The following is a 27,184-nucleotide window of genomic DNA, read 5'->3' as shown; positions in this document are numbered from 1 at the left end:
ATGGGAATGGGTAGGGGATTGAAATGGGTTGCCACTTGGAGATTTCCACTACTGCAGCAGACAGAGTGAAGGTGCTCAATGAAGAAATCACCCAGGTTGTGTCCAGACTCTCCAATATAGAAGATGGCACAATGGGAACACTTGATGAAGAGATGACCCCTGTAGATTCACAAGTGAAATGTTGCTTCTCTTGCAAGCTTGCAAAGACCCAAATGGCAGTGAGAGAGGAGAAGAGGGTGTGTGTAGTATTTCCTATAGACATAGAGGTAGGTATCAAGAGGGAAGATTGGTGAGAGGGGATGAGTGGACAAAGGAATCATGGAGGGAGTGGTCCCTGCCGAAAGCAGAGAGAGGTGAGGGGAAGAGGAGTCTGGTGGAGGGATCACATTGTAGGTGATGTAAATGACAGAGAATTATATGTTGGATGTGAAGGCTAGTGGGGTAGTAGTTGAGGACAAGGCATTCCTGTCCTTGTTGCATCTGGAGGCATAGGGACCCAGGGCAGATATGCAGGAAATGGAGGATATGCAGGTATCTACAATCACATTGTCTGCAGAAGTTCTTGTTTCAATCTGCTCTGATGAAGTACTTTGAGGTTGGTTATGGAGCAGATCAATTCCAGTCTCAGGATTGACCTGGACTTCATTTCACCAATCCTTACAACAGGTTATTGGTAGATGCCATCTCACTTACCTTCTATTCTGCATCAACTGGACCACAAGAACACTTATGTCAGGTTGTTCATTGACTACAGGTTGGCATTCAACACAATTATACCAACAAAACATATGACTAAACTAAGGGATCTGCAATTGTTAACTTCCTCATTGGCAGACTGCAATCAGTACAGAAGCTTGAAAGCCAGCACATCTAAGTTCAAGAGCAGTTTCTTTCCAATGGCCATCAAGCTGTTGAACCTCCCCTGGTTGCATTCATCTGGAACTGCTCTAACATTACAAAATGAACCACCTGCACTATTATCAAGCCACTTTTTCTTGCATTTTTGTAATTTCCCATATTTATTTACCATCTATCTTTTGTATTGATAATCACTTTCTAATTTAATTGAACGTATAATATTGTGTTTGTACTTTTAAAAAATTTACAAAGTAACTGCTCGGCTGCAACAAGTAAAAAGTAAAAGTAAAGTGTACTTGCTTATTGAGCAATATTTAAGATAATAAGCTTCACATTTTGGATTTATTGTCAGAGTAAATTCATGGCAGTATAAACAACAGTGAGATTCTTTTTTCCTGTGGGCGAGGTAGAAATAAATTGTACTCAACGTGCACATGTAAACAAATAAAGAAATGTAAACAAACTGACTGTGCAATACAGAGAGAGAAAAAATCTATAGTACATAGTCCTTAAATAAATTTCTGATTTAGTTTGTAGTTGAGAAGTCTGATGGTGGAGGAGTAGCAACTGTTCCTGAACCTGGTGGTGTGAGTTTTGATTACTTCTTTCCTGACAGTAGCCTCTTTTCTCATGGTAATAGAGAAAACAGCATTTGCTTGGTGATGTAGATCCTTGATCTCCAACAGCAGCGTTCCATGTAGGTATTCTCAATGGTGGGGAGGGTTTTGCCTGTGATGTCCTGGGCTCTGGCCACTATGTTTCCAGAGCTTTACGCTCAGGTATTGGTGTCTCTATAGCAGACCATGATCTAGCCGATCAGAATACTTCCCACTGCACATCTGTAGAAATTTGTCAGAGTTTCCAATGTCATACGAAATCTTCACAAACTACTGAGGAAGTAGAGATGCTGAAGTCCTTTATTCATGATGTCATTAGTGTGTTGAGTCCAAGAAAGATCTTCCAAGATAGTGATTCCCAATAACTTTAATTTGCTTACTCTCTCCATCCCTGATCCCCCAATGATCGTGCATCTCTGGTTTTCCCTTCCTGAAGTCAACAATCAGCTCCTTGGTTTTAGAGGCATGAATATGTGGTTGTTGTTGGTGCACCATTCAGCCAAGTTTTCCATCCTCCTCCTGCATGCTTAATTATTGCTCCTTTTTATACAACCCACTCTCATGATATAATCAGTGAATTTGTAGATGTTACTGTTGTCATACCAAGCCACACAGTCATAGATGTAAAATGATTCGAGCAGGGGGCTAAGAACACAGGCCTGTGGTGCTCCGGTACTGATGGGAATTGTGGAAGAGATGTTCTTACCAATCCTCACTGATTGTGGTCTGGAGGTGGGAAATCCAGGATCCAATTACACGGTGGTTTGTTGAGTCCCAGGTCTTGGAATTTACTGATCAATTTTGAAGGGATGATGGTGTTTAAATGCTGAACTTTAGTCAATAGAGGCCACCCTGATGAATGTATCTTTATTGACTAGGTGTTCCAGGGCTTTGTGTAGACTCAGTGAAATGGCATCTGCTGTAGACCTGTTGCTATGATAGACAAATTAGAATGGATCCTTATCGCCACTCAGATAAGAGCTGATGTACTTCAAGACGCCTTTCAAAATATTTCCTCACAGTCAATGTGAGTGCTACTGGTTGATAATCATTTAGGCAGGTTACTCCACACTTTTTGGGCATCGGTATGATTGAGATACTGAAGATATCTGTGGATTGGATACCTTTGTAAGTTGATCAGCAGAGATCTTAGAACTTGGCTAGGAACTCCATCCAGGCCAAATGCTTTCTTTGCATCCCCTCTCCTGAAGGCAGCACGCACATCATCCTCAGATTCAGATAGGGTGGGATCGCCAGGGGACATAGTGGTGAGGAGGGGTGGTTCTTTGCTGTTACTGTTCTCAAATTGGGTGTAGAAGGCATTGAGTTCCTCTGGAAGAGAAGCTTTGCCATCAGCTACTTTACCAGGTTATGGCATTCAGGCCCTGCCACAGCTGTCGGGTGTCCCTTGTTGTCTCCACTTTCATCCAGAATCTTCTCTTTGCTCAGGAGATAGCCTTCTGCAAGTCATATGTGCACTTGTTAATGCCTGCAATCTGGCTCTCAGCAGGTTTCAGATTTTTATTGTTCATCCAGGGTTTCTGTTTGGGGAAAACCCTGAATGATTTGGTGGGGACATACTCATCCACAGTCTGCTGGAGTGAGATGTTGAAGATATCCATGAATACATTGGTAAGGCCTACATAGTCAACTGAAGCCATGCTGTTAATTTGCTACATGTTCACATAATAACACCTTGCATGCTGTTATATAAAAAAATATCTGCAGATACTGGGTGAAATGTACTGGAGAGACACGGCCCAATCCCCAATCATAATTACCCTTTAATTTCTATAGATGCTGTATGACCTATTGAGTTTCTCCTGCACATTTTGTGCTGCATACTGACTGGCACCATACAAATGCACCAGTGGCCTCTATGAGTGAGCACATGAAAACAATGGAATTTTTTCAAAGTACACAATGCATACATGGAACAGAAGGTAGCATTTAGATAAAATTCAAGTATATCTTATATTGTATGTGGGAATATATTTATAGTTCTGCTTCTTAAATTGTTTAAAGTGACCCCATCTTATCTTGAGGAACTTTGCCAAAATAACTCCCTAATTCCAGTGGACTGGAGTTCACTATCCAATATGTGTTCAGAATATCTGAGTGTTGAATAGAATCACCAGAGCTCAACCATTCCATTTGTAGGTGATTTGGTTGATGTGGAATTTCAGGGCTCAATGGTAAGATCATACGACCAACAAGAGATGTGCAATCCAGTGAAGAAACCAAGCTTTCTGTAACTCCCTGAATCATGCAGGAGAATCACCTTTCATGTGTTGATATTCAAGTTCACGTTTCACTGGAGATTGCAGGGCCAAGGATTAAATAAAAATCAGTAAAATTCACAAAGGTTGCACAGAAAGGGAAATTCCACCCACAGCTATTGAGGTTTAAATTGCTATTGAAGAAGTTTGGCTGGTAACTCGACCCTGCATTTCTGGTGGCTCAGTCACCATTGATAACAATAACTATATGCAGGGTAACTTTCCAATTTGTGCCATGGAAATTAGTTTAAAAATATTGAGGCTTTAATTGACTGAGGGAACATTTGGTGAGGCTGCCTCACAGTGTCAGTGATCCAGCTTCTATTCCAGCCTCAGAATCTGTCTGTGTGGAGTTATTTCTATGTCCGCATGAGTTTCCTATGAATCGTCCCGTGTCCACCCTCATCTCAAAGGTATTCAGATTGCTTAACTGACTAGGTTAATGGTCAAAAGAATCCAAGGGTAGGGATTATGAGACAGAATAAATTACTGGGATACCAAGATAAATAATGATATACAAATCGTGAGATTGAAGCCCTCGGAATCAGAATGGATATTCTGGGCTGAATGGCTGATTTTCTTGTTACAAATGTAAGCAAAAATGGAGAAAACAAAGAGAAGATAATCTTGAAAATCAAGAACCACTGATACTACAGTATCTCTAGCCTCTTTTAAATTGCAGCACCTGGGTAGCACTCCTGAGACTCAGGACCAATTACTGTGGCAAAGGTTCTGGAAGCACCTTTTAAATTGCAGGGGGGGGGGGGGCTCTACCAATTAAATCACCAATTAGGCGATTTAAGGGGGATCCTGCCCCCTCAATGAAGAATCACATACTCACTATAAGTTCCACCAGATGTTCAGATGCTGGTGCACAGACAGCATGCACTGACATCACCAGAATAAGTGGATTGGCCATCTTCATTTTCAATTCATCTGTAGATGTGACCTAGGTAAGTTTAACTGGGTTCCCTGACTATCTCTGAGGTAGGTCAGGGAGCTGGTTGGATTCTGATGGGGTTCACTGGGTCAGACACTTTCTAACTGCCGCATAACTGGGGCAGTAACTGGGCAAATTACCCGGTTAACCCCATTTTACATGGCAGTTTGAAAGGGATTTCTGCACCTTTGGTAAAGGAACTTTCAAGCTCAGTTTGCCTAAACAATCACCGTCACACACATTGCAACACTAAAGACGAGATGACATAGATTATCTTGAGAACACAAGAAGATAAGATATAATTACCAGATTTAGTTGACAATTTCCTAGAAATCTATCTACAAATAGTAAATGTAAGTTCAGTGTTTTAATCTGTTTCCTATTTTCTCATTATATAGGTTGGCTATTTAGCCTAACAAGTCTATTTTGGCCCTGAGACCAATTGTATCAGTCCCATTCTACCATTTATTTCCTTGTAATTTATGGTCTCTTCTATGCCCACCAACTATTCTGATTCTCCCACCATTCACCTACAGCAGGGGTAATTTACAGTCTCCAATTAACCTACTAATCAACATATCTTTGGGATGTGCGAGAAATAAGGACCACTTGGTGAATCAAGAAAAAAAATTGCCAACTCCACAAAGACAGCAGCAGAGATCAGAGTTGTTGAATTCACAAGACAACAACACAACCAAATAACTGCTTTTAAAGTCTGTTTTGAAATTCAGTTCCAAAGAATAGAATAGAATTAATTTCTTAAGCAGAACATACACATACAACTATATGGCTATATTTCAGCTGCTGATCAGGGTTGAATATCGAACCATTCCAATATTATTTCTGATTTACAACATCCATAGCATTATGCTTTTGTTTGATATATTATCATAACTTCTTTTCAAAAGACCAAATATAAGCTAAATAAAATGTTATAATTAATATAGTCTTCACTCCATCACGATATAGGTCATTTATCCCTCAGAGCCAAGAGCTTTGAGTTCTTCATCTCAGTAAGAATGTGAGGAAGTTTGTAATTGAAAACCCTCCAGCTTATGAAAGAAAACAGAGCGGGTCCTCAACTCCATTAAAGCTTTTGAATTATGGTTGCAATTGTGCTGAAGGGGGATGGTAATTTATTAGGGCTAAGTAATTAAATTATGCTTAACGGATGCTTGTGAACCCTTTGTGAGCATAAACCTGACATCTGTAAAAGTACCATTGTGTGTTCCAATATGAGAAAAGATGCATAATAAGTTTCCTCTCCTCCATCATTTCAACATGTTGTGTGGGGATAAGGGAACTAAATCGCCTTGGGGCCCAAATGAATAGACAAAATAACTAAATTTAAACTGGATCCTTGACTTTCTCATTGGAAGACTGCAGTCAGTACAAATTGGAAATAATGTCTCCTCCTCACTGATCACCTATACAGGCACTCCCCAAGGATGCGTGCTAACCCCACTACTCTACTCACTATACATCCATGATTGTGTGGCCAGCGCAATTTCAATGCCATCTACAAGTATGCCCATGACAGCACAGATGTTGGAGGAATTACAAATGGAAATGTGGAAGCATACACAAACGGCAACGAGGGAGATAGATCAGCTCGTTGAATGGTGTAACAACAACAATCTTGTGCTCACATCAGCAAAACCAAGGACTTTTTAAAAAGAACTTTATTTAAAGACTTTAATCAAAATACAGTTAAACATAACAAAGAAAAGTGAAGAACACATTTTTATATATATAAAAAAAACCCATCCACCCTCCCTCCCCTTCAGCCAGCTTCCTTAAGGGGAGCCAAATATAAAAACAATGCAGTTAATATAAAGAATATTTCAAAGTATTTCCAAATTCATATACTCCAAATAAGGAGACCACATTTTAACAAAAAATGAATAATTATCATGTAAATTACATGTAATGTTTTCCATAATAAATCAAGTTCTCAATTCATTATGCCAGCGTGTTATATTAATCTCCATATTATCTTTCCAAGTACTAGCTACACATTTTCATGCTACAGACAACACTAGATGTACAAAAGCAATTTGAAATGTATCCAACCCTAGACCTTTCAAAGAAACCATATATCCCAACAAAAAAATCGATGGGTCTAATGGCAATTTAATATTAATTTTTTTTTCCAAAACCTATCTAATTCCTTCCCAAAATGTTTGTTCTTTAACACAAGACCAGACAGCATGTAAAAAAGTTCCAATACATCATCCACATCTAAAACAAGATTCTGAATTACTAAACCCATATTTTTTAAATTTCTCTGGAGTCAAATATAACTGATGCAAAAAATTATAATTAACCATTCCATAACGTACATTTGTCACTTTAGTTACACTATCATGGCACATAGCCTCCCAATTATCTTCGGGAAAAATATGTTAAATCACTTTCCCATTTAAGTCTAGATTTCTCCCAATTCGGTTTATTCATCGCATCTTGTAACAATTGGTACATACTCGAAATATAATCTTTCTTAGGTACAGAAGAAATCAAAGACTCAAATTTCATCAACATGGGTAGATTCATCTCTTTACCATAATTATCTTTCATCAAAGCTCTAAGTTGATAATACACAAATAAAGAGTTTACAGATGTATCAAATTTCTCCCTCAGTCGGTTAAAGGAAAGAAACTGGTTTTCATCAAAACAGTCCTGAACTATCTTAATACCCTTAGAATTCCATCTCTTTAAATGATTATTAAATATTGAAGAATGAATAAGCTGATTATGATAAAACAGAGTTTGGATTGATAATTTACCCTTTGATCCTAAAACCATATTTTGTTTAACCCATAACCTTAAAAAATGTTTTAGTACTGGCATATTACATTCCCGCAATAAATTCCCATTCCACTTAAATATAAACTTGTGCATCTCAACTTCAGATATATAAGCCATTTCCACCTTTGACCAACTCGGAGGTTGATCCATATCCATCAATCTACTAACAAAACTCAACTGAGCTGCTTCATAATAATTTCGAAAATGAGGCAACTGCAATCCACCTAATGCATGTTTCCATGTAAGTTTATGCAAAACTACTCATGCTAATTTTCCCTTCCATAAAAACTCCCATACTGCTCTATTTAGATCCCGAAAAATAACCCTTTGAAAGTAAACATGGTATCGACTGAAACAAATATTGAATTCGAGGAAAAATATTCATTTTAATGCAATTTACTCGACCAATTAATGTTAAGGGCAGATCTTTCCATTTAGTCAAATCCATTTTAATCCTTTTTAATAAAGGAATATAATTTGATTTATATAAAGATTGATAATCTGCATTTACTACCACCCCTAAATATTTAATTATATCGGATCACTTTAATTTTACTCACTATGCACCTATGACTGTGTGGCCAGCACAATTTCAATGCCATCTACAAGTTTGCCCATGACAGCACAGATGTTGGCAGAATTACAAATGGAAATGAGGAAGCATACACAAATGGCAACGAGGGTGATAGGTCAGCTCGTTGAATGGTGTAACAACAATAACCTTGTGCTCACATCAGCAAAACCAAAGACTTGATTGTGGACTTCATGAGGAAGTCAGGGGAACACGAGGGCTCAAATTCAAATTCAAATTCCTTGGTGTCAACATCTCCAAGGATCTCTCCTGGAGCCTCCACGTTGATCCAATCACAAAGAAGGCTTGCCAGAAGCTATACTTTGTGAAGTGTCTGAATAGATTCGATATGTCACTGAAGTCTCTTGAAAACCTCAACAGATGTACTGTGAAGAGCATTCTGGCTGGTTGCATTGTATTGGAGGAACCAACTCTCAGGACAAGAATAAACTCCAGAGGGTTGTTAATTCTGCCTGTGACATCACAGGCACCAGACTTCACTCCATCGAAGACATGTACATGAGGTGGTGTCTTAAAAAAGCAGCCTCTAGCTTCAAAGACTCCCCCTCTAGGCCATGACCTCTTCACCCTGCTACCATCAGGAAAAAGGTGCAGGAGCCTAAAGATGGGCACTCAACAGCACAGGGATAGGTTCTTCCTCACTTCGATCAGATTCCTGAATAATCAATGAACCAAAGATACTGCCTTACTTTTTGTGCTCTCTTATTGTTACTGTTCTTTTATTTATAAATCTCATTGTATTTATTTATTTAATAGTAATGACATAAGATGGTTATAATATGTATATTTGCACTATGATTCTTCCGCAAAACACTGAATTTCATGACTTGTTAATGACAATAAATCCTGATTCTGACATTCCCTAGAGAAATTTGGTCTTTCTAGTATTAACAATGCAGCACCAGATGCAATTAAATATGATGTTTTATGCGCACATAGCTTTAAATGACACGGGCTTCATATGAAGTTCTGTTTTTAGCCCTCCCAATTTTTACTTCCAACAATGTGATATGATGAACAAAATGTAATATTTTCACTCTGCCTCATCTTGTCAATGAGTTGGATTGAAATTAATTCCAGTTTTAGGCAATTGTCATTCACAAATCTAGAGTGTAACTTTATTCCAACCACAAAGATTCAAAGAAAACAACTAAATCCTAACATGCAAAACAAATACTGCCCAAATAATAACTATAAATATTGCTAAACTAATCTATGAGCACAAACTCGCAACAATGAAGCTAAACTACTGGTGCACCTCCTATTTACAGGTCCAGATTTCCTGAAAAATGAGAGTAATCTTGAGAATAATGTACAGAAACCAGTGGATCATCTCACAATTACATGAAAAAGCAATAGTTCTGCACGCTGGGAATTGCCATTGGATTACAATGGCAGACCGTGGATTTCCTGGAATTCTCGAGCAGTTGTGACTCCAGACATTTTAATGGAGAGGAACACTAGCGAGGTTAGAATAGTTTTGAACTCATTGACGTTGGAAAAATATTTACATTAATTCAAGTTATACATCTTTTCAGTCTTTTACGTCTTACATATTTTAAAATGAAAACCATATTAATCATGAACGACTTTTTAATAAGTTAGACAAGTGAGATAATATATGTGAACATATGCAAAATTTTACACAAATAAACACCATTCAATCAGCTGCAAATGAGCCAGCCTTCTCAGAGAACTGACAATTTATTCATTCCAATCTTTTTAATTTAATATCATACATTAATCCATTTCTTTTATGAGAAGAATTGCTATTCTACGGCTTATGCTGACTATCAAGCAGAATTTTAAAAAAACTCATCAGTTTTGACCATCACAAAATACCTTCTGCACTTTCATATAGTCTATACATCCTTTTGAAAATAATGGATCCAAAATTGGGTACGATATTTGAGCTGGAACCTAACTGATGAGGTGTGTTAGCTTGATATTGCCTCGGTGCATAGAATATTTATGCATTATTCTTAAATTGACAATGTGCATGAATATTACCACAGTCCATCATAATATTCTTCTTCAATGTATTATTTGTTCACTGTTCTCTACCTGGACTGCTTGCGATGTTGTCACCAAATCTATTACATTTTGTGTAAATCATTTTTAAGATATGAAATTGGGTCATATCCTGGGGGCTAAAATTTGAAACATACATTTATCCTGCACTCGCATTGGCAAAACAGCACAGCTCCTTCACTTGAAATGTAGCCTTATTTGCTCATTCAGCAAGGTCAATGCCTAAAAAAAACCCAAAATGTCAGCAAGGAAATGTACTAAACATGTTAGGGGATGATGCATCAGGTGAGACAGTTTATCATGATATTTCCATTCTTACACATCACAGTTGGAATCCACACTCACTTTTTATATGAATTATACATTTTGAAAGATGAAATCTGTGTCATGAGGATGGATTCAAAATAGTCTTGGTGATTCACTTGTTTAGAATCTTCAAATCTTGTAGAACATCCCTGAAGAGTTTCAGCAATGGCACACACCATCAGGAACAATAAGCATTGGATCGCCTGGTTTGGGGTACTTGCATAAAATGTGGTGTTCATTCATAGGATGAAGGTAGGATGAAAGAAGCAAATAGCAAAAAGAAAATCTCAGGGAACAAGAACCGCCAAAACTACACCACCTTGAAAGAAAGTTTTGAGCTCAGATTGGTCTAATTAGTCACCATTGCAATTATAAAGAGAACGAGTAACACAAGCTTGACTCCTGTTGGGTGAGATGGGCAGTGAATTTGAGAAATAATTGCACAGAATACCATGGTGGAAAAAAAAAAGTGACCACCAAGTTGCAGGAGGAATTTGTCCCCAATGAATATTATTAGTTTTGTAGTGATATGGGGAATCATAACAAATGATCACTTTGAGCAGCTCTATCATTTCCAACACTGTACAGTGGTAAATGAATGACAAGTGGTGTTTACTATTTAAACAGCGAAAAATAACATGCTATTCTACAAAGAGACCTGGGAGTCATTTGTTTTATTTAATCTGCACTCAGGAAATCTATTTGAAACCATAGATGTCCTAATGCTTGCCGAGGAGAATAATAAGTGAGGCTGGTTGTCCAACAGTAGAAGTGTTACTCTAATAACAATAGACCAACAATAGGTTTTCGAGAAGAAATTGCATATTCGTGTAACTATCTCCAAATGACTCAGGGCATAAGAAATCTGTCTGCTCAAGTTAAGAAAACAAAGACTGGCTGCAGTTTTCCAGTGCATCTCACTAGCGCACCACTTTCCAGTTTTCCAGTGCATCTCACTCGCACACTATTTTCCAGTTTTCCAGTGCATCTCACTAGCGCACCACTGTCCAGTTTTCCAGTGCATCTCACTAGTGCACTACTTTCCAGTTTTCCAGTGCATCTCATTAGTGCACAACTGTCCAGTTTTCCAGTGCATCTCACTAGCACACCACTTTCCAGTTTTCCAGTGCATCTCACTAGTGCACCACTTTCCAGTTTTCCAGTGCATCTCATTAGTGCACAACTGTCCAGTTTTCCAGTGCATCTCACTAGCACACCACTTTCCAGTTTTCCAGTGCATCTCACTAGTGCACCACTTTCCAGTTTTCCAGTGCATCTCACTAGCGCACCACTGTCCAGTTTTCCAGTGCATCTCACTAGCACACCACTGTCCAGTTTTCCAGTGCATCTCACTAGCGCACCACTGTCCAGTTTTCCAGTGCATCTCACTAGCACACTACTTTCTTTACTTTCTTACTGCACTCTTGAGCAAGAAACACTGTGAATGGAATGCTGTAAATTTCCGTATTTGACAGCATATAATACCCACTTTTTTCCCTTAAAATATCACTCAAATATCACTCAATAAAAGACCCCCCCTCCCCAACTGATATGCATAGGTAATATTTTGGTGACTCTGTTGAGTGATCATCATTAATGCTAGTGCTGTCATCTTGCCTTATGCACCCAAATCCAAATGCATGGTTTTGCTGCGTGGCTCTGGTATCAAGGAGGGATTCCCCACTGTCCACCTGATATTGCTGCCATGGCCCAGTATCAGGGAGGGAGGGATCACCCCAGGGCCCAAGGTGCCACTTGATGGGCCCCCTTGTGCTGCTGCCTCTAATCCAAAACCCCACTGAGGGCCACTGCTGCCCCTAACCCCCTGAGCACCACCTCCCCTAACCCTCCCCCAAGCACTGCAGTCACCACTGCTACTGCCGCTATCTTAGACAGACAAGGAACACTCAACACAGATTTGTGCGTGGAAGGTCATGTTTGACCAATCGTTGAATTTTTTGAATAGATGACTAGAAATGTTAATGAGGGTAGAGCAGTGGATGCTGTCTATATGGACTTCAGCAAGGTCTTCGATAAGGTTCTGCATGGGAGGTTAGTTAGGAAGGCAAAGTCCCTGGGTATTAATTTTGGAGATAGTCAAATGGATTCAACAGTGGCTGGAAGGAAGGTGCCAGAGAATAGTAGTAGATAATAGTTTGTCAGGATGGAGTCCAGAGACAAGCGGTGTACCTCAGGGTTTGGTATTGGGACCATTGCTGTTTGTCATATATATTAATGATCTGGAGGATCGGGCGGTAAATTGGATGAGTAAATATGTAGATGATATGAGGTAAAATAGGGGGCATTGTGGATGATGAAGAGGGTTTTCAAAGATTGCAAAGGGATTTAAACTGCTTAGAGGAGTGGGCAGAAAGATGGCAGATGGAGTTTAATGCTGATAAGTGTGAGGTGCTTCATTTTGGAAAGAATAATCAAAGCAAGACATATGTGGTAAATGGGAGGGAATTGATGAATGCAGTAGAGCAGAAAGGACTAGGAATAACGGTGCATTGTTCCCCGAAGGTAGGAGCGCATGTGGATAGGATGGTGAAGAAGGCCTTTAGCATGTTTGCCTATATAAATCAGTGCATAAAATATAAGAGTTGAGAAGTAATGATAAAACTGTACAAGGCATTGGTGAGGCCAAATTTAGAGTACTGTGTGCAGTTCTGGTCACCGATTTATAGTAAGGATATTAACAAGATAGAGAGAGTGCAGAGAAGATTTACAAAAATTTTGCCTGGGTTTCAGCATCTGGAATACAAGGAGAGATTGAACAAATTAGGTCTTTATTCCTTGGAACCTCGAAGGCTGAGAGAGGATTTGATAGAGGTGTTTAAGATAACGAGAGGGATAGATAGAGTTGATGTGGAAAGGCTTTTCCCATTTAGAGAAGGAGAGATGGATACAAGAGGTCATGGGTTGAGAATTGATGGGCAAAGGTTTAGGAGTAACATGAGGGGGGACTTCTTTACTCAGAGAGTGGTTACTGTGTGGAATGGGCTTCCGGGAAAGGTAGTGGAGGCAGGGTCAATTTTGTCATTTAAGAAAGAGTTGAATAAGTATATGGATGGGAGGGGGATGGAGGGATATGGGCAGAGTGCTGGAAAGTGGGATTAGAGGAGGGTACTTGGATCAGTGCGGACTAGAAGGGCCCAATTGGCCTGTTTCCATGTTGTAATTGTTATATGGTTATATGGTTATAACTGTTTCTTCCACGCTTAACTACCCCCCACGAGCGCCAATTCCCCTAACCCTAATCCACTGAGCATTGCTGCCGCTGCTACTACCACTATCCCAGGCATACTGTTTCTTCCATGCTTGGTACTCATCATCCCTCCTGGTCCTATTGTTTGCTCTCAATTACCGGTATACAATGCCAAATGCAACATGGCAGCCATCAAGGCCAGGTCTCGCAAGACCTGCTTATCCATAAATAAACTAAAACATGTACATGGTAAGGGGACATACACCCATAGGGCTTACATGCTGTCAAATACGGTAAACAAAAGTTGCAGTCAGCAGTGAATTTGTATGAGAAGGTCTGCCCCAGGATATTTTGATATGAAATTACATTTACAGGATTGCAGCAATGGTTTACCACACATGAGGCAACCTGTTATTGAAGCTTCCAAACAAGAGCAAACACAAAGCAAACAGAATGACTTTAAAATATGGTTTTAAGCATTTATAGAAAAGTAAATTAAAAAAAAAAAATCAGATGAGATTTTGAAATAATTTTACATGAATAAGGGTTTACCTGCATATGAAACCAATATTTTAGGGATGCAGATGCTTTTAGATCACACTTAAAGCTTTCTAGGTTATTTTAAAAGCTTATTTACAGCTCATTCAACAAAGTGTAATATTTTCAAGGATTTCTACAATATTTGATAAATAGTTGAGATTCCTGATAGGTCACTGAATCTGCTACTATACTTAAGCTTTTGTCACTGAGCTAGGTGAGATAAAAACTAGAGGTGATAGATAAATGGTGAATGGTGATGTTTAAAATGTGTGTTGGGGGGACTCTTCATGCAGAGAGTGGTGGGAGTGTGGAATGCAGGCTCAATCTTGACACAAGAAAAATTTGGACAAGTATATGGGCGGGAGGCATATGGAGGGATATCGTCCGGGTCCAGATTAGTGCAACTAGGCAGAAAAAGAGTTTGGCACAGACTAGAAGGGTCAAAGGGATCTTTCTGTACTGAAGTGTTCTATGGTTCTATGGAGAAGATTTCAAATGTAAAGGAAAACGAAATTAGAGACAACCATTGGATCTCTGCTTCTCAAAGTTAAAGTTCAAATTTATCATCAAATTACATTGATGACATCTCACCTCATTTATAGATTTCTTAGAAATCCATATCAGACTCTTGGTACAAATAGCAGGTCAATAATGATATTTTGTAATTTACCATTATATTATTAATTGAATTAAAACATTGTATCGAGACATTATTCCTCACATCCTTTGCTCTTCTCAAAATAAAAGTTACCAGAAATCCCATAACCTGGTGAAGGCTCTCTTCTACACCTCGGCTACCTTTTAGCAAAACCAAAATTTGTAGCAACTGCTTTAAAGGGATGGATGCAGGGATCAGTTGGATGCCTTGCTAGAGGTCAGAAAGTCTGGTTGGCATTTACAATACAGCCTTTCAGTGTTGTGGGCTTGGGGGCGAAAGAGTAAGTGGTGGCATTTCAAGAAGTTTCTGGATGAGTATGGAATTGACGATGGCAAAGGGATTAACCCCACTGGGAAGAAACTCTGCTCACTGAGGTTGCAAAGACAATGCAGAACACAGAGTTATCATTCTAATGTTACAAATAACATTTTGTGCTGTGTACACAAACAAAACCTCTGAAAACTTATTCACAACTGTTTATCTTCACATTGTTACTGCACATAAAAATCTGTTTTGATGACTGTATTTATCACTGAGATCTGTTCAAATGGATCACAAGCATTTTGCGCAGTAGACATGAAAAAAACTTCTGACAACTTATCCACTACTGTTTATCTTCATGTTATCACTACACATAAAAATAACTGTTTTGCTAAAGGTAAAGGTTCTATTATTATCACGTAATATTACATTTAGAATGTGACATACATGAAATTTGTTAACTTTTGTCTACCGAAAAGCAGATGGTGTCGCCAATTTATTCAGCACCCCTCACAGAAATCTACAGCACCTGGTTTTCCTAGGTGGTCCCCTCCAAGTACTGACCAGTCCTGTGCCTGCTTAATTTCTGAGATCAGACAATCCCAGGCATTTTCAGGTGTTGTTTGTAATGATGACACTAAGACCTGTTTTCTAATTTTTTTTTTCATTAAAAAACAAATGGTTGGTTCCATTAGTTTTTTTCTTGCTTGTCCTCTTGCTCCAGAAATTTCTTTCCCTGCTTCCCACAATGTTGAAGGATGCACTTAGTCAAGCACTGGGGATTAATCCACCATTGTTTTAAGATGTCCAATACCTCTTCCTGTGTAATGTAAAATACACTTCAGTATATCAATCTTTTTTTACATTTAACACACGTCCATGTCCTTCTTTGTGTGTTCATTTAAGACCTCGTCCATCTCTTATGTCTCCACACTTACATTGCCACGATCATCCTTCGGAAGACTCTTTCTCTTCCCAACTACACATACTTCTTCATCCTATCTGCCAGAGATATTTCATGACACCTTTTTGCCCTCTTAATTTCCTTCATAAGTGCATTCATACATCCTTATTCTTCTCAATGTCCTCATTTAATCTCAGTCTCCTATTCCTCACATTGCCTCATTCTTTTTTCTGACCAGATTGCTAATATCTCTTGTAACTAAGGTTCCCTGATCTTGCCAGGCTTGCCCTTTATTCTAACATGCTGGCTCCGAACACTCTATCTCTCTTTTGAAAGCTTCCCACTTGTTGGACATCTTCTTACCTGCAAGTAGCCTCTCCCAATTAACTTATGGGAATTCACATCGGATGCTATCAAAATGATCTCACAACCATGTATGGGTTTCTTCCAGATCCTCAGCTTTCCTACTATGTTCCAAGGACTTACGGCATTAGAATGTTAATTGGTTACATGGGTTAATTTGGCGGGGAATGGGGGCTGAAAGGATTTGAGACCATGCTATATCTCTTAAATTTATTGGTTGTCCTTCGGTTTGAATAAGACATGTTGTTGTGTAGTTCATCTGTGAATACGAAGGTGACTTTTCAGTCCCAGTCTGGAAGCACAGAGTCTAGCACAATGGGGACACTGGAAGTCCAATTTTGTAATAACTGTGGCAGGTGCTTTGTGATGCTGTTCACGATTTTACTTCAATTTTTAGCAGCGCCTGTCTTCAAAACTGGTGTAGGGTTCATCACACAGGGCTCGCCAACGGGATCTGTCAGCAGCTGCAGCTTCTAGTTCTCTTGGCAGGATACCACAGTAGTGTAGGGTTTCCTTCACAGTGTCTTTATAGCACTTGCATGGACGACCTTGAGGTCTCCTTCCGGTCTTCAGTTCACTATAGAGCAGGCACCGAGGCATACAGTGGTCATCCATTCTAATAACATGTCTCCCCCCCACCACATCTGGGCCCTGATGGTCAGGGACTAAATACCGATGGACTTCTTGCAACCCAAGACCTTCACATTAGAGATACAACCTTGCCAATGGATGCCAAGGATGGAACGGATGGCACGCATGTGGAATTTCTCCAGTTGTTTGATGTGGCATTGGTGCAGAGTCCATATAGGAGAGAAGGGATGACCACAGCTGTGTAGATTTTCAGCTTTGTGGAGATGCATATGTTGTGTTGATTGAGCACTCTGGTACGCAGCCTTCCCAGAACCTGGCTGGCCTTGCTGATCCTGGAGTCAATTTCTTTGTCCAAAGACCCATCACTCAGGATGATGCTCCCCAAGTATTTGAAGCTGTTTACATTTGTCAGCTGGGTGTTGTCAACAGTGATTTTGGTTCTATGGTGTTGGTGTTTGGCACAGATTGATATTCAGGTTGATGGTCAGGCCTAATATTTAAAATTATTCTAAATCTAGGTCCACTGGATGTATATAGGCCCAACAAGAGAAATATCTTCTCAGCATTCACACTCTCAGTCTCTCATTATTCAATATGTTCAAAGGGTCACTTTTCATTTTACTGAACTTCAGTGTGTACAGCCACAAAAGACTTAACGTCTTTATGCACATCAACAATTGCTTCCCAGAAATCAACTTAATGACTTTCTCTGAACCACCTCCAATGCAATTAATTATACCTTTAATATGGAGATCAAGCCTGTACATTGTGTAATCTCTCAAGTGGTGTGAAAGGTTACATCAAAATTTCCCCACATTTAAGCTCCAGAGCCAATATTTTAGTAATAAAGGCTGATAACCCAGTGAATAAATTCTATTAAACATTCCTTATTCTTTGCTGTACCCCAACCTTATGTATTTCCTGCACTGAAGTCTCAACATCCTTTGTACATTATATGGTAACTGGGAAGATTACTTGGATAAAGGGGATTGTTCAATGATCGATCCTCAGAGAAATTCAAAAGATTGTGAGATTTCGAAGATTCTGAAAAGAATTGAAAGGTTTGATGCAGTGAGATTGTTTTCTTCCATTCGGAGAATCCATCTTTAGGGGCAGAGTCTCTTTAAAAAGGATGAGCTACATATGACTGAGATAAGGAAAAACAAATGTTTATGCAGAAGGCCAAACATAATTTGAATTCTCCAGATTAGTGTCTTGCTCTGGGATCAAGACATTTTTGGACTCAAATGAATCAGAGGGTATGAGGATTGCAGTGGGGGGGGGGTCAATTATATTCTTATTGAATAGTGGAGGGGCTCAAGGGAACAAAAATTGCTTTTGTTTATAACATTTCATTTATGTTTGGAATGACCTTTTTAAGGGTTTTTCCTAAAAAGGTTGCCACTCAAATAGAAAGTTGAGAAATACATTTGATATATTTAATCAAATATTTTATTTTATTTTGGCAAATTATTGTTACACAGAAGGTAACCTCTACAGTCTTGTCATTTCTTTGCCTGTGAAAATCCTGTGCGACAGAACTATGGGGGTTGATGATTGTCAAGACAGTTTAAAACAGTGGTTTTTAAACCATCCCCCCTAAACTCACATTTCACCTTAAGCAATCCCTTACTAGTCGCAGAGCACTTATGGCATAGGGATTGCTTAAGGTGGGGACATTTAAAACACAGGTTTAAAAGAAAAAATATCAAAACACACAATAATTTAAATGGATAACCAACTTTAATTCCAACAAACCGAATGCCAGAAACACAGGAGATGAAATTGTCCACTGGTTTTGTCACCAGGGTTTAGAAAAGACTTCATTGAGCTGGAAAGGGTGGAGAAAAGATTCACAGGTATGGTAGCTGGACTAGTAGGCTTGGTTTGTAAGGAAAGGCTGAATAAATTGGCTCATTTCGCCCTGGAGTGTAGGAAGCTAAGGCAGGACCTAAAAGTGTTTTGCATAAGGTAAATTATCATAGTTTCTCTTTCCCAGGGTGGGGCATCTAAAACTAGAGGACATAGCTTTAAAGTGGGAGGGGAATAATCTGAAATGGAACTGAGGGGCATGCTTTTCCCAAAAAGGACATAGACATATGGATGCAGATGGAAGAAACATAGATATTATAAATGTTCAAAAGACATTTAGACATAAATAGATAGATAGGAAAAGTTCAGTGTTGTGGGCTACATGTAGGCAAATGGGGTTTGCTTGGTCAGGATAGACAAGTTGGGCCAAAAAGTCTTTTTCTGTGCTGTCAAACTCATATGCAGGGAAAACTGTTTGTTTTTGATATTGAATCTGATTCGGAATTCTGCATTCCAACAAAAATATTTTGGATGTTAACTGTGGCTTTTTTTGGGCTGGGAAAAACTGTAATTATGTTTTACTTTTCCCCTGACCCGTCAGTACTCTATCTATCTTTCCCTTTCCAATGCATTTCCAGTGAGATATGGCTTAATTGGTGCAGATCCCTGGATGGAATATTTCCATTGAAAGGACTCCAACTTATCCCTATAACTGACAATTCTAAAACACCATTCACTCTCAAAGGGTTCAATCAATTTGACATCTGATCCATTCAGTAAGGGAGGGTGGGGGAATGGGGATTAGGACCTGCTGAGCTGAATGCAAAAACTATTTAAAATAATTATTGCAACATCATTTAAGATTGGAATTTGAATATATATTCTAAAATATTTTCCTATTCCTTATTCATTATGTAATCAGTTAAATCACTCTTTACCCTAAAAAAAAACTTGTTCTGTTTCTAAACATACACATAAGAGCCCATGGCCCCAAATGTATGTAGCAGTCATGTGTATAAGTAATTACATTAATTAATACTCTAATGAAGTCTTGATGATTAAAGCACTCTAATTAATTCCAAACAAAATGCTATTAGTAAATTATTTTCATTATCTGTACACTGAATGCCATAATTAGAGAAGTGAGTTAATTACAGTGATATCATAGAGAAAATTGAAGAATTCTGAAGTGTCATTAATGTTGCACAAGCTAACCAGGAGTAGTAGAACATCAAAAAAAAAGATTGTATTTTAATTATTTTATCTAAATGTATACATGGAGGTCATCGGTATAAGGTAAGGAAAGGAAATTTTAGGGAAGATATCAGTAGTAATTTTTTTTGAAACAGTGGAGTGGTGGTGTCATGTGGTCTCCTGAACGAAGTGAATTGCACCCTCGAGTTCTGAAAGAAGTAGTGGCAGAGACTGTGGAGGCATTGGAAATGATCTTTCAAGAATTAATAGATTTTGGCAATGTCCGTGAGGACTGGAAAATCATGAATCTCACCCTACTATTCAAGAAGGCAGAGAAGCAACAAAAAGGAAATTATATAGATCATTTAGCTGCATGCCAATATTTGGGAAGATGTTGGAGTTGATTGTCAAGGATGAGATGAGTACATGGACGAACATGAAAAGATAGGCCAAAGCCAGCATGGTCTCATAATGGGAAAACATTGCTTAACTAACCTATTGGAAGAGACAAGCAGGCAGGATAAAGGAGAGGTAGTGGATGTTGCTTTTTTGGATTTTTAGAAGACCTTTGACAAGGGAATGCACATGAGGCTACTTAATAAAGATAAGAGCCCACAGTATAACAGAGAACATACTAGTGTGGGTAGAGCAATGGGTGATTGTCAGGAAACAGAGTCAGAATACAGGGAGCACATTCTGGTTGGCTGCTAGCTGTTAGAGGTGTTCCACAGGAGTTGATGTTGGGGCCTTATCTTTTCATGTTGTATATCAATGATTTAGATTATGGAATCAGTAGCTTTGTGGTTGAGTTTGCAGACAGAGGAGCTGGAAGGTTTGATGAAAGAGGGAGACTGGAAAAGCATTTGGACTGATTAGGAGAATGTACTTTCTTTGCCACTTCTCTCCCTAATGTTGGAACGTGTATGGTGATATACTTTGGTAGAAGACATAAATGGGCAAACAATTTTTTAAATGAGGATACAAATGAAAATTCCCAGATGGAAAGGGGCTTGAAAGTTCTCATGCAGGATACCCTGAAGGTAAACTTACAGGTTGATTCAGCAGTGAGGAAGGCAAATTCAATGCTTGCACTCACTTCAAGTGGAATAGAATATAAAACCAGCAATTTGATGTTGAGGCTTAATAAGGAACTTGTGAGACCTCACTTGGAGTAGTGTGAGCAGTTTTGGACTCCTCATTTAAGGATGTGTTGGCATTAAAGGGTGTTGAGAAAAGGTTCACAAGGATGATTCCAGGAATGAAAAAAAATTATCATATGAGAATGTTTCACATCTCTTGGCCTGTACTCATTGGAATTTAGAAGAATGAGAGGAGATCTCTTTCATGTAGAAAAGTTGTTTCCCATGGTAGGGGAGTCTAGATCAAGAAGACATAACTCCAGTATTGAAGGGAATCCACTTAGAATGGAGATGCAGAGGAATTTCTTCAGCTAGAGGTTGGTGAATCCTTAGAATTTGTTGCCACTGGTGAGAAAGATTGATAGGTTCTTGATGAGCCAGGGCAACAAGGTTTTGCAGAGGAGGCCAGGCAATGGGGCTGAGTGGAAAAATGGATCAGCTCATGATTAAATGATTGGGCAGACTTGATGGACTGAATATTTCTATTCCTATATCTTATGGTGGAGGCTGGAACAATGGGGACTTGAGTAAAACTCTAAGATAGGCACATGGATGCAAAAAAAGGGTTAAGGGTGTGAGGTAGAGAAGGTATAGATGTTTGTTTTTTATGTATAGGTATAGGTATAGATGTTTGTTTTTTTATGTATAGGTTTTCCATACATGTAACCATAGCCAAATATAAAATGTAATAGTCAAATATTAATATCAAATCCATTACATGATGATATAAGTACCAACTCTTCTCACCTTCCAAACAAACCCCAAGACAAGAAAAAGAAATTAAATGAAAATAAGACATAGAAAAAAAGAGTAAAGAAATGTAAGAAAACAAGAATAAAACCTGTTTGCCAGAGGGTCCCCCCTCACCACACGGTGTCAGTCATTTATATCTTTTAATACATCCCAGGAGGTTAATGAGGTTTGAAGCTTAAGGAAAAGGTCTCTAATTTAATTCTCTTGATTTGTAAATACAGGTGCCAAATTTTAAAAAATACAAGGTATTAAATTGTTGAGTCGGTTCATAGATGTCGGCACAACATCATGATCAAAGGATCTGTACTTTTCCATGTTGCATGACATCTTCATAGACGAGTTTGAGTGAATGCTTTGGATGACATTATGTGGTTGTGAGAATAGATAAGATGTGGAGAACATTGTGACTGGTCAAAAAGGGAGTGTTTCAAGTCAATCGATTTCTAATCGATAGATGGCAAATGATAGGGCAGGAACTTAACTTCCATCTTGAGAGGAACTAATTACTAGAAAAGTTCACTTCCTTGTCTTTTACCACATAACTTTATGAATGCCTCCTTCATAATTTTTGGACTGGATAAATGAATTAGTTCAGGGATGAGTAAACTCACCCTTTTACCACAAAGAAGAGCATAGGGATATCAGAACAAATGTAAAGAAGGTTAAAAAGAATGGCATTTTTACAATAAATCTGCAGTATGTTGCTGTATGGATCAGAATTCTGGATGCTCACAAAAGTAGCACATAAATTGGAGACCTTGCATATAACATTGTTACGTGCCCAGAGGACCCCAAAACCCAGCAGCAATAGATATTCACCAAGACAAATGGTTACTTAAACAAAAGTTGTCTTTAATTATCTTTAAACATGAAAATAGAGACAAACTTTAGCATATTATTATTAACCTACTTAACTTAACCTAACCTAACTCCCTTCCTAATTCTAAGCACACGTATGTGCAATGTGAGGTAAGTTTTAAAAAATTATTTGGTTCACAGCCCAATCTCACTTCTCCTTCTTCCAAGTTCACTGGTTGCAGGCAATTCTTATACTCTCCACAGAATTTAAAATGTCTGAAGTTCACCAGGCTTTGGTGCTCGAAAAGTAAATGGTTACCACTCAGGAAGATTCTTGTAGGTTTTCTAGAGAGAGATGTGTTATTCCAGGACATCCAAAACTGAGGTACTTCCCTCAGTCACCTCAGTGTCTTGCTGATGAAACTTGCCCCATCAGGGCTCTCCAGGTGATAACCTCTTTCTTTCAGGTTACCACAGAGTTCATTTCTGTTTCGCTTATTCCAGGTGAAACAATAGACAGCCAGTCTTCTAGCCATTTTCCACACTGGAGCTTCTGTTTCACTTCCAGCCCCTTCTGCTGCTCATCACAGCTTCACAGCTCTCTCTCTCTCTCTCTCTCTCTCACACACACACACACACACACACACACACACACACACACACACACACACACACACACACACACACACACACACACACACACACGCACACACACAAAATCTGACCCTCAGTAAGAGATTGCTTTCTCCCTCTACTTACAACAACCACCTGACCATCTCCATCAAACAATTGGAGTCAGTCTTCTAGTTCATCTTTTGTTTTTAGGTAAACAAGAGCCCATCAGTGACCTCTCTGAGCACTCTTGTGAAAAGCCATCATGTCTGCTAATGCTTTAAAGATAATAGCCCATTCATTCCACAACGTTAGTCCAAGTAGCCCCTACTTGTGAAGTCTCCATAGCATTCTTCAAAGTTTCTGTAAAGTCACTCTGGATATGAATTCTCAAGTATTTCAAATAAGATCTTTTTTTTTAAGTGTTTGTATGTAACCTATTCTAACTTTTCCCAATTTATCTCTCAAAAACATTTCTATATATTCTGCAACAACATTATAAAACAATCTCAAACTAAAAGATTTGGCAAAGGAAAAAGACAAAATCAGTCACAATAACAGAAAGGAAGAGATGGAGAGTGGTGACAGCGTGGACGAAACACCACCAAATGCATTATCAGGAATAGCCCAGTACATGGCAATAGGAAGCATAAACCTGGGTCAAAACAAGAAAGCATGGGGAATGGCTGCTGAGATAAAAGGCTCAAGTTTACATTGAAGATTTAATGCTTATTTTTATTGTCACATCTTCTTCTTTGGCTTGGCTTCGCAGATGAAGATTTATGGAGGGGTAAATGTCCACGTCAGCTGCAGGCTCGTTTGTGGCTGACAAGTCCGATGCGGGACAGGCAGACACGGTTGCAGTGGTTGCAGGGGAAAATTTGTTGGTTGGGGTTGGATGTTGGGTTTTTCCTCCTTTGTCTTTTGTCAGTGAGGTGGGCTCTGCGGTCTTCTTCAAAGGAGGTTGCTGCCCGCCAAACTGTGAGGCGCCAAGATGCACGGTTTGAGGCGATATCAGCCCACTGGCGGTGGTCAATGTGGCAGGCACCAAGAGATTTCTTTAGGCAGTCCTTGTACCTCTTCTTTGGTGCACCTCTGACACGATGGCCAGTGAGAGCTCGCCATATAACACGATCCTGGGAAGGCAATGGTCCTCCATTCTGGAGACGTGACCTACCCAGCGCAGTTTGATCTTCAACAGCGTGGATTCGATGCTGTCGGCCTCTGCCATCTCGAGTACTTCGACGATAGGGATGAAATCGCTCCAATGAATGTTGAGGATGGAGCGGAGACAACGCTGGTGGAAGCGTTCTAGGAGCCGTAGGTGATGCCGGAAGAGGACCCATGATTCGGAGCCGAACAGGAGTGTGGGTATGACAACAGCTCTGTATACGCTTATCTTTGTGAGGTTTTTCAGTTGGTTGTTTTTCCAGACTCTGTGTAGCCTTCCAAAGGCACTATTTTCCTTGGCGAGTCTGTTGTCTATCTCGTTGTCAATCCTTGCATCTGATGAAATGGTGCAGCCGAGATAGGTAAACTGGTTGACCGTTTTGAGTTTTGTGTGCCCGATGGAGATGTGGGGGGGCTGGTAGTCATGGTGGGGAGCTGGCTGATGGAGGACCTCAGTTTTCTTCAGGCTGACTTCCAGGCCAAACATTTTGGCAGTTTCCACAAAACAGGACCTCAAGCGCTGAAGAGCTGGCTCTGAATGTGCAACTAAAGCAGCATCGTCTGCAAAGAGTAGTTCATGGACAAGTTGCTCTTGTGTCTTTGTGTGAGCTTGCAGGTGCCTCCGATTGAAGAGACTGCCATCCGTGTGGTACCGGATGTAAACAGCGTCTTCATTGTGGATGTCTTTCATGGCTTGTTTCAGCATCATGCTGAAGAAGATTGAAAAGAGGGTTGGTGTGAGAACGCAGCCTTGCTTCACGCCATTGTTAATGGAGAAGGGTTCAGAGACCTCATTGCTGTATCTGACCCGACCTTGTTGGTTTTTGTGCAGTTGGATAACCATGTTGAGGAACTTTGGGGGGCATCCGAGGCGCTCTAGTATTTGCCAAAGCCCTTTCCTGCTCACGGTGTCCTTTGTTTTGTTCTCTGCACTTTTCTTGGAGCTGTCTGAGGGCAAAGACCATGTCAGAAGTTCCTCTGTTTGCGTGAAAGCCGCACTGTGATTCTGGGAGAACATTCTCGGTGACACTAGGTATTATTCTATTTAGGAGAATCCTAGCGAAGATTTTGCCTGCAATGGAGAGCAGCGTGATTCCCCTGTAGTTTGAGCAGTCTGATTTCTCGCCTTTGTTTTTGTACAGGGTGATGATGATGGCATCACGAAGGTCCTGAGGCAGTTTTCTTTGGTCCCAACAAAGCTTGAAAAACTCATGCAGTTTGGCATGCAGAGTTTTGCCGCCACCCTTCCAGACCTCTGGGGGGATTCCATCCATACCTGCTGCTTTGCCACTTTTCAGTTGTTCAATTGCCTTATATGTCTCTTCCCGGGTGAGGGCCTCATCCAGCTCTAGCCTTATGGGCTGTTGAGGGAGCTGGAGCAGGGCGGAATCTTGGACTGAGCGGTTGGCACTGAAAAGAGATTGGAAGTGTTCTGACCATCGGTTGAGGATGGAGATTTTGTCGCTGAGGAGGACTTTGCCGTCTGAGCTGCGCAGCGGGCTTTGGACTTGGGGTGAGGGGCCATACACAGCCTTTAGAGCCTCGTAAAAACCCCTGAAGTCGCCAATGTCCGCGCTGAGCTGGGTTCGTTTGGCGAGGCTAGTCCACCACTCATTTTGGATCTCCCAGAGTTTGCCCTGAAGATGGCTGGATGCGCGACGGAAGGCTTGTTTCTTCTCTGGCCAGGACGGCTTTGTAAGGTGAGCCTGGTGGGCAGCACGCTTCTTTGCCAGCAGCTCCTGGATTTCCTGGCTGTTTTCGTTGAACCAGTCCTTGTTTTTCCTGGAGGAGAAGCCCAGTACCTCTTCAGTGGATTGCAGTATGGTAGTCTTCAGCTGATCCCAGAGGGTTTCAGGGGACGAGTCCGTGAGGCGGATTGCATCCTCGAGCTTTGCTTTGAGGTTTGCCTGGAAGTTTCCTCTCACTTCATCTGACTGCAGGTTTCCAACATTGAACCTCTTTCTGGGGGCTTTACTGTTCCTGGGCTTTGGCTTGAAGTGAAGGTTGAGCTTGCAGCGAACCACCGGTGGTCAGTGTGGCATTCCGCGCTGGGCATGACCCTGGTGTGGAGCACATCTCGTTTGTCTCTTTCTCGCACCAGGACGTAGTCCAGGAGGTGCCAGTGTTTGGATCGGGGATGCATCCAAGTAGTCTTCAGGCTGTCCCTCTGCTGAAAAAGGGTGTTTGTAATGACAAGCCGCTGTTCTGCGCAGAGCTCCAACAGGAGGCGTCCATTGTCGTTGCACTTGCCGACACCATGCTTGCCCAGGATTCCTGGCCAGGTCTCTGAGTCTTTGCCGACGCGAGCGTTGAAGTCGCCAAGGATGACAACCTTGTCGGATGTAGGGGTCTGTTGAATGAGGTCGCGCAGGTCAGTGTAGAACTTGTCCTTTTCTGCTGGTTCCACCTGGAGGGTTGGAGCATAGACACTGATGAGGGTGATGCGATGCTTGTTTTGAAGGGGGAGTCGCATGGACATGATCCAGTCCGAGTGGCCTGTCAGGAGGTTTTCGAGTTTGGAGGCAATGGAGTTCTTGACCATGAAGCCTACACCAGATAGGCGTCGTTCATCCATAGGCTTGCCAGACCAGTAGAGTGTGTAGCCCGCGCCGCGTTCTTGGAGGCTGCCTACATCTGCAAGGCGGACTTCACTGAGAGCGGCTATGTCGATGTCAAGTCTGAGGAGTTCATGTGCAATGAGGGCAGACTGACGTTCAGGTCTGTCGGCCTTGTCTAGCATGGTTCTGATG

This window comes from Narcine bancroftii, chromosome 3, assembly GCF_036971445.1.
Source record: "Narcine bancroftii isolate sNarBan1 chromosome 3, sNarBan1.hap1, whole genome shotgun sequence".
Classification (NCBI taxonomy): Eukaryota; Metazoa; Chordata; class Chondrichthyes; order Torpediniformes; family Narcinidae; genus Narcine; species Narcine bancroftii.
The sequence above is the reverse complement of the archived record's forward strand: the minus strand, read 5'-3'. Positions refer to the sequence as shown.